General features: G+C 44.0%; 1 protein-coding gene across 2 annotated transcripts in view; it reads left to right on the top strand.

The window, feature by feature from the left end:
• The window catches only part of LOC308464327 (opioid-binding protein/cell adhesion molecule homolog), a 775089-nt gene that overhangs the window by 131399 nt on the left and 631308 nt on the right, over positions 1 to 12382 (top strand). The window lies entirely within an intron of this gene.

Genomic DNA, 12382 nt, shown 5'->3' with positions numbered 1-12382 from the left:
TTTCTCCTAACAAAAATATTTCTGTATGTAGTTTTGACTCATAAACACCTATTTGCAAACAAATCCCCCCGACATAATGCATTTTTGTATGTTGTTTTCACTAATGCATGTGTTTCTATGCACACTTTACTCTGCCATATGCTTTTTTGGGGTGTATAACTCTTGGCTGGAGAAGTGCATTGCAAAATTCAGAGAAGTGCAATTTTTAAAGGATGGGTGTGATTTGGTCCACATATTGCTTTGAAAAGCACAAGTTAGGTCAATTTGCCTTTCAATATGAACTGAATTGAATTTCTTCATCAACCTTAGTTACACTTAGTGTGTGTAATGGTACCCAGTGGGTGATATTTTTCTTTGTGACAGTAGGACAGAGTTTTTCATTGCTTAGCTCAGACTAAAGGAAGCTGCCATCTGGACATTCTTTAGAGCCAATCTACATGTACAGAAAAGTTCTGTTCCCAAAATTTATCCTGAATCCCCAACTCAAACAATTCTCCATCAATCAATGAGAAAAGAAATTGCATTTGAGACGTGCTATTTTTCTAGAAAATGTAGGTGCTGGAACTCACCATGAACGCCTCTCTTGTTCTCTTATAATGGCAATGCTACCCACCTGAGAGGTGCCAGAACTGAGTTTCAGTTGAAAAAAAAGCCCTGCGTTTGAGAATTTTCAAAGAGGAGTGAAATTTCCATTGAAATTCTCTTGGGTGGGGTATTGCTTCTGCAAAACAGCAGTGATCACGTCAGGTTCATGAAAGCACTAAAGAGTAAACCAGTCTCATTTACTCTACCACAAATGTCGTTCTAAAACTGGAGTGGATGAGTGTTGAGTGAAGATCTAAGTTCTATAGAGGTCAGACCAACTACCCCTGAGAAAGAGGGAAGATTTACATAGTGAAGATGGAAGTAAATCAATTCATCATTTTACCAAATAAGCAAGAGGATAAAGGACTCTCATTTTTGAAAATAAAATAATACCTGTCAGGAGGGTGTCTCATAGCTGGGGCATCGCCACAGAAAAGGCCCTGTCACTTGAAGCCTCCACATAAGCCTTTAGAAAGCTGGGGCACCCAAAGCACAGCCTCCAGTGAAGATATCAATGTCAGACAAGTTAGCCTAAATTTCTCTTTTGGGAATCTTCTCAAGTTGGCAAGTGTGCAAAAGTATGACACCCATATCAGTGATTTGCATGAGACCATTGGGAACAATTATTTGCTAAGGGGTATAGTGTATGTCTATGGCAGAATTGGAAACCAAGTTTCGGCTCTGTGGCTTATACTTTTTCATAAACTAAACGCTTTCCTCCCCACCCTCAATTTGATTTCACCTCGGGTAGCAGCTGCAATTCCAATTTATTTTTGTTGTGGTTCAGGCTATTTACAGCTAGATGAGCGGAAGTGATAGGCTGGTTAGCAGGGGATTCACCAGTTAATCAATCTGGAGACGATTTGGCCAATTGACTCCTGCAGCTATTAAAGTTCTGTTTAAAAAAATAATAATACTCATACATATGCATTTTAGTTAATTTCCAGGGGAAAGGATATTGCTTTCACGGTGATGCAGCATTTGTGCTAATCAAACCTCCAAAGGGGCCTGAACTTTCCCCTGCTGGTAGGAGGCATAGAAGCGTGGGGGGTGGGGTGGGTTGCTGTCTTTAATAACTTGGTGGGAGCAACCCTCCCCTTGTTTATTGTGGAATCTCATTCTCATTTGCTACAGCCTGTAATGCCGCTGTTTCACAATGCACACACGCTGAGGTGTGGTTTCAAGGTCTTCATGTGTTTAGCAAATATTTCAGACGAAACGATCTGTTCAGCTGTTACCCTGATTGCCAAGATTACAGCATGACAACAAACATTATTTGGGGGATTGGAGATGAAATTACAGCCCACTCGCTCCGGCGTCTGTGGCGAGAAGCAGATGCAGTGTTAATTTTCAAGCTGCAATGTCCATTACGCCAAGCTGTGGAATCACGGCACATTAGCATTGCAGCCAGCTGCCGCTGATGGTTCCGCGGTGGAGGTAATAATAAACTCCATTGCTTGTTGGAGAGAGAGAAAAAACTGTATAACACCAGGAAAGGGATGGGGGAATTATTTTTTCTAGGAATGGCTGTTTACAGTGAATGTTGTTGAGGCAACAGTAACGCAACCTATAAAAGACAAAGTCCACCAACTGGAGGAACGTGTAGCTACGCTCCAAAGAATTAGAGAGCTGGAGCTCTTCTTGGAAGCAACAGAGCACACCGTCTCCACCAAGGAGGAGACAGGGGACTCCCCTGAGAAGGAGGCTAGTTCACCAACACAGGAGTCAGATATATGGAGAAACGTGACTCAAAGAAGTAGGAGGCCCAGGGTTCGCTCTGATTGTTTAGAAATACACAATCACTTTGAGGTCCTCTCCCCTAGCATGGAAGACGAAGAGCAGACTCCATTTGAGGATCTCTTCCTCATTACAGTCGAGCAGGTATATGAAGATGAGCAGCAAAGTCGGTCCTCAGGGAATGTGCAGGCGACCTTGGAACAGACAGCTCACGGAAGAACCCCGACCAAACCTAAGAGGAGGCGTGTAGTGGTGATAGGGGATTCCCTACTGAGGGGAACAGAAGCAGTGATCTGTGGGCCTGACAAGATGTCTCGGGAAGTGTGCTGTCTCCCCGGGGCTAAGATCCAAGATGTAACTGAACGACTGCAAGGAATCATAAAACCCACTGACAAATACCCCTTCCTCTTGGTTCATGTGGGAACCAATGACACTGCAAGCAATAGCCTCCAGAAGATCAAAAGAGACTACGAGGCTCTGGGCAGGAAATTGAAGCAATTAAATGCACAAATTGTCATCTCATCTGTCCTCCCAGTTGAACGCCGTGGCCCAGGGAGAGAGGGAAAAATAGTGGAAGTGAACAGCTGGCTTCGCAAATGGTGTAAACAGGAACGGTTTGGATTCTTAGATCACGGACTGCAGTTTCTTGAAGATGGACTTCTGGCAAGCGACGGGCTGCACCTCACAACGGTTGGGAGAAATGTTTTTGCCAAAAATCTCAGAAACCTCATCAGGAGGGCTTTAAACTGACTAATGTGGGGGAGGGAGACAGTTCTCCTGAAGGTAGGAGTCTATCAATTGATGAAGATGATCATCCAAATGTCATAGACCAAATGGAGCAAACAGCACGCAGACCTAGTGGTGGGAGGAAAAAATCCTTAAATAAGAGACACGGGGGAATGATTAATGGACTTCAATGTCTGTACACTAATGCGCAAAGCATGGGAAATAAACAAGATGAGCTTGAGCTCTTGGTACAGCAAACTAAATATGACATAATAGGCATCACTGAAACCTGGTGGGATAAGTCCCACGAATGGAATGTAATAATGGAGGGATACAATCTATTTCAGAGGAACAGAGCAGACAAGAAAGGAGGAGGAGTGGCGTTATATGTCAGGGATGTGTATACCTGTGAAGAGATCCAAGATTTAGAACTTCAAAGCCAAAGTGAGAGCATTTGGATCAAAATTAAGGGAGAGAAGAATAACAGTGACCTCATTGTGGGAGTTTACTATAGATCCCCAAGCCAAACGGAGGACATAGATGATGCCTTCCTGGAACAGATGGCCAAGCATGCAAAAGGAAGGGAGATAGTAGTAATGGGGGACTTCAATTACCCGGGTATTTGTTGGATGTCAAACTCAGCCAAGAGCATAAGGTCAAACAGATTCCTCACTGGCCTTGCAGACAACTTCATTGTCCAGAAAGTGAGAGAAGCAACAAGAGGAACAGCCATTTTAGATCTGGTCCTAACCAATGCTGATGACCTGGTTAGTGGGGTAGAAGTGGAAGGATCATTAGGCGCGAGTGATCATGCATGTTTAGCCTGGAGAAGAGGAGGTTAAGGGGTGATATGATAGCCATGTTCAAATATATAAAAGGATGTCACATAGAGGAGGGAGAAAGGTTGTTTTCTGCTGCTCCAGAGAAGCGGACACGGAGCAATGGATCCAAACTACAAGAAAGAAGATTCCACCTAAACATTAGGAAGAACTTCCTGACAGTAAGAGCTGTTCGACAGTGGAATTTGCTGCCAAGGAGTGTGGTGGAGTCTCCTTCTTTGGAGGTCTTTAAGCAGAGGCTTGACAACCATATGTCAGGAGTGCTCTGATGGTGTTTCCTGCTTGGCAGGGGGTTGGACTCGATGGCCCTTGTGGTCTCTTCCAACTCTATGATTCTATGATTCTATGATTCTATGATTCTGAAGTTTACTATACAGCGGAAAGGAGCAGCCAAGCATACTAGGACTCAATTTCTTGACTTTAAGAAAGCCGACTTCATAAAACTTAGGGAAGTGCTGGGTGAGATCCCATGGACAGTAATACTAAAAGGAAAGGGAGTTCATGATGGCTGGGAGTTTGTTAAGAGGGAGATAGTAAAAGCACAACTTCAGGCAATACCAATGAGACGGAAACATGGAAGGTGCCTAAAGAAGCCAGGGTGGCTATCTAAAGAACTTTTAACTGAGTTAAGATTAAAAAAGGATGTGTACAAAAAATGGAAAAGGGGGGAAACCACCAAAGAGGAATTCAAACAAATAGCCAGCACGTGTAGACACAAAGTCAGAAAAGCTAAAGCACAGAATGAACTCAGGCTTGCTAGAGAGGTTAAAAGCAACAAAAAAGGCTTTTATGGGTATGTTTGTAGCAGAAGGAAGAACAAAGAAACAGTGGGGTCACTCAGAGGAGAAATGCAAACAGGGGACACAGAAAGGGCTGAACTCCTCAATGCCTTCTTTGCCTCAGTCTTCTCCGATAAAGAAAACAATGCCCGACCTGAAGAATTTGGAGCAAATGATTCAGCAGAGGAAACACAGCCCAGAATAGTTAAGGAGATAGTACAAGAATACTTGGCTAGTCTAGATGTATTCAAGTCTCCAGGGCCAGATGAACTGCATCCAAGAGTATTAAAAGAACTGGCAGATGTGATCTCAGAACCACTGGCAGTCATCTTTGAGAATTCCTGGAGAACACGTGAAGTCCCGGCAGACTGGAGGAGGGCAAATGTTGTCCGTATTTTCAAAAAGGGGAAAAGAGAGGACCCAAATAATTACCGCCCAGTCAGTCTGACATCAATACCAGGAAAGATTCTGGAGCAGATCATTAAGCAAACAGTCTGTGAGCACCTAGAAAGGAATGCTGTGATCACCAATAGTCAGCATGGATTTCTGAAAAATAAGTCATGTCAGACTAACCTGATCTCGTTTTTTGACAGAATTACAAGCCTGGTAGATGAAGGGAACACAGTGGATGTAGCCTACCTTGATTTCAGCAAGGCATTTGACAAGGTGCCCCATGATATTCTTGTAAAGAAGCTGGTAAAATGCGGTCTTGACTATGCTACCACTCAGTGGATTTGTAACTGGCTGACTGACCGAACCCAAAGGGTGCTCATCAATGGTTCCTCTTCATCCTGGAGAAGAGTGACTAGTGGGGTGCCACAGGGTTCTGTCTTGGGCCCGGTCTTATTCAACATCTTTATCAACAACTTGGATGATGGGCATCCTGATCAAATTTGCAGATGACACCAAACTGGGAGGGGTGGCTAACACCCCAGAGGACAGGATCACACTTCAAAATGACCTTGACAGATTAGAGAACTGGGCCAAAACAAACAAGATGAATTTTAACAGGGAGAAATGTAAAGTATTGTACTTTGGCAAAAAAAATGAGAGGCACAAATACAAGATGGGTGACACCTGGCTTGAGAGCAGTACATGTGAAAAGGATCTAGGAGTCTTGGTTGACCACAAACTTGACATGAGCCAACAGTGTAACGTGGCAGCTAAAAAAGCCAATGCAATTCTGGGCTGCATCAATAGGAGTATAGTATCTAGATCAAGGGAAGTAATAGTGCCACTGTACTCTGCTCTGGTCAGACCTCACCTGGAGTACTGTGTCCAGTTCTGGGCACCACAGTTCAAGAAGGACACTGACAAACTGGAACGTGTCCAGAGGAGGGCAACCAAAATGGTCAAAGGCCTGGAAATGATGCCTTATGAGGAACGGCTAAGGGAGCTGGGCATGTTTAGCCTGGGGAAGAGGAGGTTAAGTGGTGATATGATAGCCATGTTCAAATATATAAAAGGATGTCACATAGAGGAGGGAGAAAGGTTGTTTTCTGCTGCTCCAGAGAAGCGGACACAGAGCAATGGATCCAAACTACAAGAAAGAAGATTCCACCTAAACATTAGGAAGAACTTCCTGACAGTAAGAGCTGTTCGACAGTGGAATTTGCTGCCAAGGAGTGTGGTGGAGTCTCCTTCTTTGGAGGTCTTTAAGCAGAGGCTTGACAACCATATGTCAGGAGTGCTCTGATGGTGTTTCCTGCTTGGCAGGGGGTTGGACTCGATGGCCCTTGTGGTCTCTTCCAACTCTATGATTCTATGATTCTATGAGTATGTGGCACTGTTCCATGTAAATACCAGATATTGGTGTCTGGCTGAAACTTGTAGCAAAGGAGAGGCTCAACTATGAGGGATGAAAACTCACAGCTTCCACAGCCCTTATTTAGTCCTTCTTTTATTTTACTATATCTCAAACTGTTCTGTGGTGGCCTAATTTAAAGAAGAAGAAAACGTTAAGGAAAGTTAAACCAGTACAGTGGACCCTCCGGATACAAACTTAATTCGTTCTGGGGGTCCTTATGTAGTCTGAAAAGTCTGCAACATCAGGCGCTGCTTCTGCGCACATGCGTGGCACGATAGAACACTTCTGTGCACATATGCAGTGTGTAGAGCGCTTCTGCGCATGTACACTTCTGGGTTTGCTGTGTTCGCAACCCGAAAGTTACATTACCCAAAGGTAACATAACCCGAGGGTCCACTGTAGTGTCATTGGTGCAACTGAAGCACTGTAAACAGTTGATAACAGTAGACCAGGTCATGCTGGAAAGGGAGAGGGGGATCTCAGTGATCCAAGCCTTTCAGTGGCCAGCCCACTCTAAATTAAGGTTACCAGACGTCCCCATTTCCTGGAAACAGTCCCCAGATTTACAAATCAGTCCCCTGACAAAATCCATCTATTTAGTAGGGAGTTGAAAAGTGTCCCCAGATTCATTGAAAAAAATTGGCAACCTTACTCAAAATGCAAGCCAAGGAGTGTCCTGGCTATGCTCCTCTTCCCCATGAGTTAGTATTCAGAAGCCTCCTGAGCCAAAGTAATGCTCCCCTCCCTTTGTGCCTTGAAACGTTCTGGCAATGAGAAGTAAGTTGGGAAAGCATCACTGCATCCAGGGTATGTCTTTGAGTGCTCATCGGGGGCCTTGTGAGAAGGGACATAGCTAGGGAAAGGGATGTGGCTTGGTGATAGATCACCTGCCTTATATGCAGAAGCTCCCAGGTTGAAGCATCTCCAAGCAGGGTTGGAAAGATTTCATATCCGAAACCTTGGAGAGCTACTGCCAGTCATTGAGTAAACAGTTCTGAGCAAGATGGTCCATTGGTCTGATTTGATATTGGGCAGCTTCTATTGTTCCTATGTACATGTGTGAGGACATTGGTTGCCCCCAGACTCTGGGATTCTCCCTCCCCCACATGCAGTTCTAAGTTGAGAGGTGCCAATTTTTTAGACTTTCTTTGAAACAGTCACAGAACACTCTCCTCCAATGCAGTTAATGCGAAGTCCGCTTTGTAGGTCTCAGAATTTCTGTGAAGTGGGAACAATTCTCCCCCAGTTATTGGTTTGTAAAATCTTGTCTTCATTTGGGCCTGGATCCAAACACCCAGTCCCTTAACTCTATCTCATCTCTCTCTCTCTCTCTCTCATTCTCTCTCTCTCTCATCTGACTTGCTTATTTAAGAAGTGTCTCCATTGGAAGAACAGCAGAGAGTCTGAGAGGATGATCAAAGGGAAAACTCAGGATGGATTGAGATCAAATATTCAACTTCTGTGTGCTTTCTATTAAGTGACAGAGACGCAAGAAAGAATGAGGATTATCAATTGAATTTTATGAAACAGGCCTTTCAAGAGTGGCTTCTTCTTCCCATCTCCATGATGTAAAAATAAAACTGAAGCAAAAGTAGGGGGACAGGAGGAGGTGGAGGAGGAAGGGGGGGGGAACCAAACAGCGAGGGGAAATCATCAAAACTTTGCAGCTCCCTAAATGACACATACCCAATGTTAGATTTGTTTCACTACCTTTTTATAGTGGCTGCTCCTGTTTCTTTGGCAAAGTTAATGAGTATCCAGTTTTCACTGCCTGCTGCGTAATGTCAGGTCTTAAAATACAGTGACAACTGTTTGATGCAGAAGCCACTCAAGAGACCAAGTTGTGCTGTGTGTGTGTGTGTGTGTGTGTGTGTGTTTTAATAAAGTGGCTGCTTATCTTCTGAGCAGGCTGCTTAATAAAGATGGATAAGAGAATTAGGGTTGTCACTCAGCTAAAAAAATCTTAATCAACTGGGTTTTATTAAGTAAATTATTTAATCAACTGAATTTATGTAAACAGCAAACCAAGATTTCTGATGCGTCTCTTATTGTAAGTGGGCCAACATTATACACGGTTTTCCCCCACCCTCTGACTTTTAGAGGTATCCTGCCCTGGTACATGGAGCCTTGTTCCCTGTCATGACTGAGTCTATTGCAAATATCTGATTCTAAATGGGCAGAGCATATGCCCTCCTTGCTGTATGTGTTTGTTTGTTTATTTGTGTGCACATGTTTGTACACACACACACACTTTGAAGGATTGGTGATGAGTATTGCCTGAAAAGGGATGTGGCTTGGGGAGAGTCCTAAGGGCCAGATAGGAGAGGTCTGGAAGGCTGCATTTAGCCCCTAGGCCTGATGTTCCCCACCCCTGACTTAAATGTTCAGTTTGATTAGATGAAGAAGGATACCAGGATAGTAAAGGCTGAAGTTGCTGCATGACTTTTCAAGGTGGATGTGCCCTGAATGTTCAGAATTGCGGTACTGTACAAGCATATCCCAAGGTAAGCTAGCAAACCTGTGACAACCAAGAAATTGCTCCTTTGAGGAAACGGGGTGTAGGCTGGAGCATGGAAATCCAGATCAAAACTGAATCAGAGTGTTAAGAACCCAAACCAGCTAGTTAAATGCAGCCTGATGGCACCAAGCCACAAAGGACTGAAAGACACTTTGAGCTCAAGGAAGACTAAAATCACTCCTCCATCTTGTTCCACTTGGGAATGGCCCAGAACTCTTGACAGGTCTCCATGTTATTGACCCTCCCATCATATCAAGGGAAAATGTTTTGCCCAGCAAATGAAATGAGTGTCCCATGGATTGCACAAGGGATGCTTATGAACAAATATTTCTGGTGTCTCTTGGGTAGCTTGTCACTGGTAATTAATGTGTTATGCTAATATTCCTCAGCCTCTCTTAGAATTTCCATAACTTAATGAGTGACATTTTAGTGGAACACTCTTTAGTCCACATTAATCTGGATTTCTGATCCATGGGAGTTAAGAAGTAATCAGCATCCAAGCTGTCTCTGTAGTTGGGGAGTCATCTGGAGGGTGTTTTCCAGCAGTAAATGTAATAAATTTGCCAAACATATCCAATTTATTTTTAAGTATACTAATTTTAAAAACACCTTACACCTTCCTCTGCAGAACTTTTCATAGGGCTGCAGTAAATGGCCCTGATCGTTTAGGTTGTAAGACTAAACTGTGTGATAGGCTTAATTATCCTTCTGATTTGGGGTCCACAATGACAGACCCTTTATTATTGTAGCCCAGGCACATGGAATTTGTGGCCCTCCAGATGTTATTGAACTACCACTCCCATCATTCCTGGCCAGCTGGTGCTGATGGGAGTCCAACATCCTCCTCCTCTTCTTTCCCCTCCCTTCTGTGTCCCCCCACCCTCCTTTTATTCCTTCCAACACAGCAACAAAACTCTCTTTTCAGGAGCACATCCAACTCAAGCACCAACCCAACCCCAACATACAGCAAATAAATAAATAAAGCACCAAATTGGAGCCACCCTTACTATGATTTGGGGATGAATAGATGTGTACCAAAGACTCCACATGGAGTTGTATAAGCAAGGTAGCCTGTGTTTGGAATCAGTATGATTGTGTTCAGCACTATGGACAGCTACTTCATGTTTTCAGATCCCCAAGTCGTCACCTGCCAATAAATACCAGTAGCTATTGCAGAACACATGTTGTACTAGCAGCTTATGAGCTTGGAAAGCTCTCTTGTGCATGCCCCACTCAAGAGAGGAAGGGCTATGTAAGCACAGCTGTGCTTTTGTGGCATTTCAATTCATTTCAATGGGGTATGAACCATAGACACTCTCGGTGGATTGTACCCCAGGTGGTATTCAAATTTGAAGCAGCTGGTGCCCATTGGGATTCATAGGGCAGAAGGCAGGGAGAACAGCAGCAAGTGGCACAGAGCCGTTGACAGGCAGAGTTAGCTAATTCTAGTTTTGTCCCTATCCTCCTACAGTTCTACAGGGTTAACCCTGTGGACTAGGTAGGAGGAAAAAACTGTTAGCAAGTGCCACCTGCTCACCTGATTGGTAAGTATAAGAAAGCAAGAACACTTTCTTGGTGAGGACTGGCAGTGGGCAGGCTGAGGCTGGTAGGACAGTTCCCCATTTTCCCAAATGGACCAACACCCAATGCTTTGAAGTGCTACTCTCTGCCACATCTTCAGAATGGGAAAAGAAATCCATTCTGTTGCTCCTAGAAAGGCAGTATAATCAAACAGCACATGCAACCATCTTCACTGGAGTTAACCAAGGAAGGCATATTGAGCCAAGCCAAATAACCGGTGGATTCTTTGACCCCCTCCCCATCATATGTGTAATTCACACATACACATGAGACTATCCCTGCATTGTGGTGGGTTGGACTAAATGATCCGGTCCCTTACAACTCTACAATTCCATGATTCTATGACTCAGTAAAAAGTGACTCCAACTTAACCTGTCATCAGACCTTGGCTCTTGCTACTATCATTCCAGAGTTATTCCACTTACAACCATGGAAAAAGATCTGCTGTCAAACACTTTTTAGAGTGAAGAATTGATTAAGTGTGCAGCTAAATCTCTGGTGGATGTGCATGGTATGAGAGGGGTAATGTGTGCAGAACTAGGATGTGCTTATGACGAGATAGGAAGAAGGTGATACAAATCAGTACAGTGATACCTCGGGTTATAGATGCTTCAAGTTACAGATGCTTCAGGTTACAGACTCTGCTAACCCAGAAGTAGTACCTCAGGTTAAGAACTTTGCTTCAGGATGAGAACAGAAATCACGTGGCGGCGGTGTGGTGGCAGCGGGAGGTCCCATTAGCTAAAGTGGTACCTCAGGTTAAGAACAGTTTCAGGTTAAGAACGGACCTGTGGAACGAATTAAGTTCTTAACTTGAGGTACCACTGTATTAGTATCAGTATATGTGTGAGAGGAACAGACTTTAAAGCCAGGCTTTTATTCTAATGGCTGATCCCATGGCTTCTCTTACTCATTTGTGCTCAGTGATTTCCACAGAAAATTTGCTCTGATTACTGGTTTAAAAAGATGTTAGCTTCTCCACCCCGTATCTTTCTCACCAGCAGCCAGGGCTCCGAAATCAAGCTGCATTCACTTGGCTTCTTACCTCGTTACTAATAATAAAGATTTTGCAATCAGTCCAGAGCTGACAGTTGTGTTGAGGGACAGACAGTTTGGATTCCCAGCACCATGCACGTGAGAGCTGTTCATGCCAAACAATAATTCATTGTGCCTACACAACACCTTTCATCCAAAATACTTTTAAAAGCATCAGTCAATCATTAAGCTTCTCAATAGCCCTGTTAGGTAGCTGGCATGCTATGTGCTTTACAGCTGGGAAAACACAGGCAGAGAGAGAAAGGGGAAGTGACACAGACAGGCGCTGCATCATGCACAGGGTATTATAGAAAAGCTATTGAACTGGCACTTAGGAGAGTGTTGGCTGCATGCTTCAGAACTGAACTCCTGTGGGGGCTTGGAGTTCTGTGAGGTACCAGGATTGTTTCTCTCTGTGAGTTTCTTTTCCCCACCTGAAAACAGGGGACGAGGTAATTATGTTCCCAACTAGCTCTAGTCTAGAGCATGCTCTGAACATCTAACAGATTCCCTTCTCCCCTAGGCTTCTTTGCAGTCTCTCAGATCTCCAGATTACCATGCACCAACTTTAGGGGGAGCTTGTGCAGTAAGATGGTGAAAAGTCTTAACTGCAAACCAAGACTCCCTGGTTTGAATCTTGCCTCACTCACTAGCTTGCCTTAGGACTGCAATTATCCCTCATCAATTGCCTGTGCCTTTAATGTTTATCTATCTTTCAAGGTTGTTGCCATAATGTTTATGAAGGGCTCTGAGTGCTAAAAGAGCACCATGTAAA

The sequence above is a fragment of the Podarcis pityusensis genome (genome assembly GCF_964106645.2).
Source record: "Podarcis pityusensis genome assembly, chromosome: 15".
Classification (NCBI taxonomy): domain Eukaryota; kingdom Metazoa; phylum Chordata; class Lepidosauria; order Squamata; family Lacertidae; genus Podarcis; species Podarcis pityusensis.
Note: the sequence above shows the minus strand (reverse complement) of the source record. Positions and strands in the feature narration are given on the sequence as shown.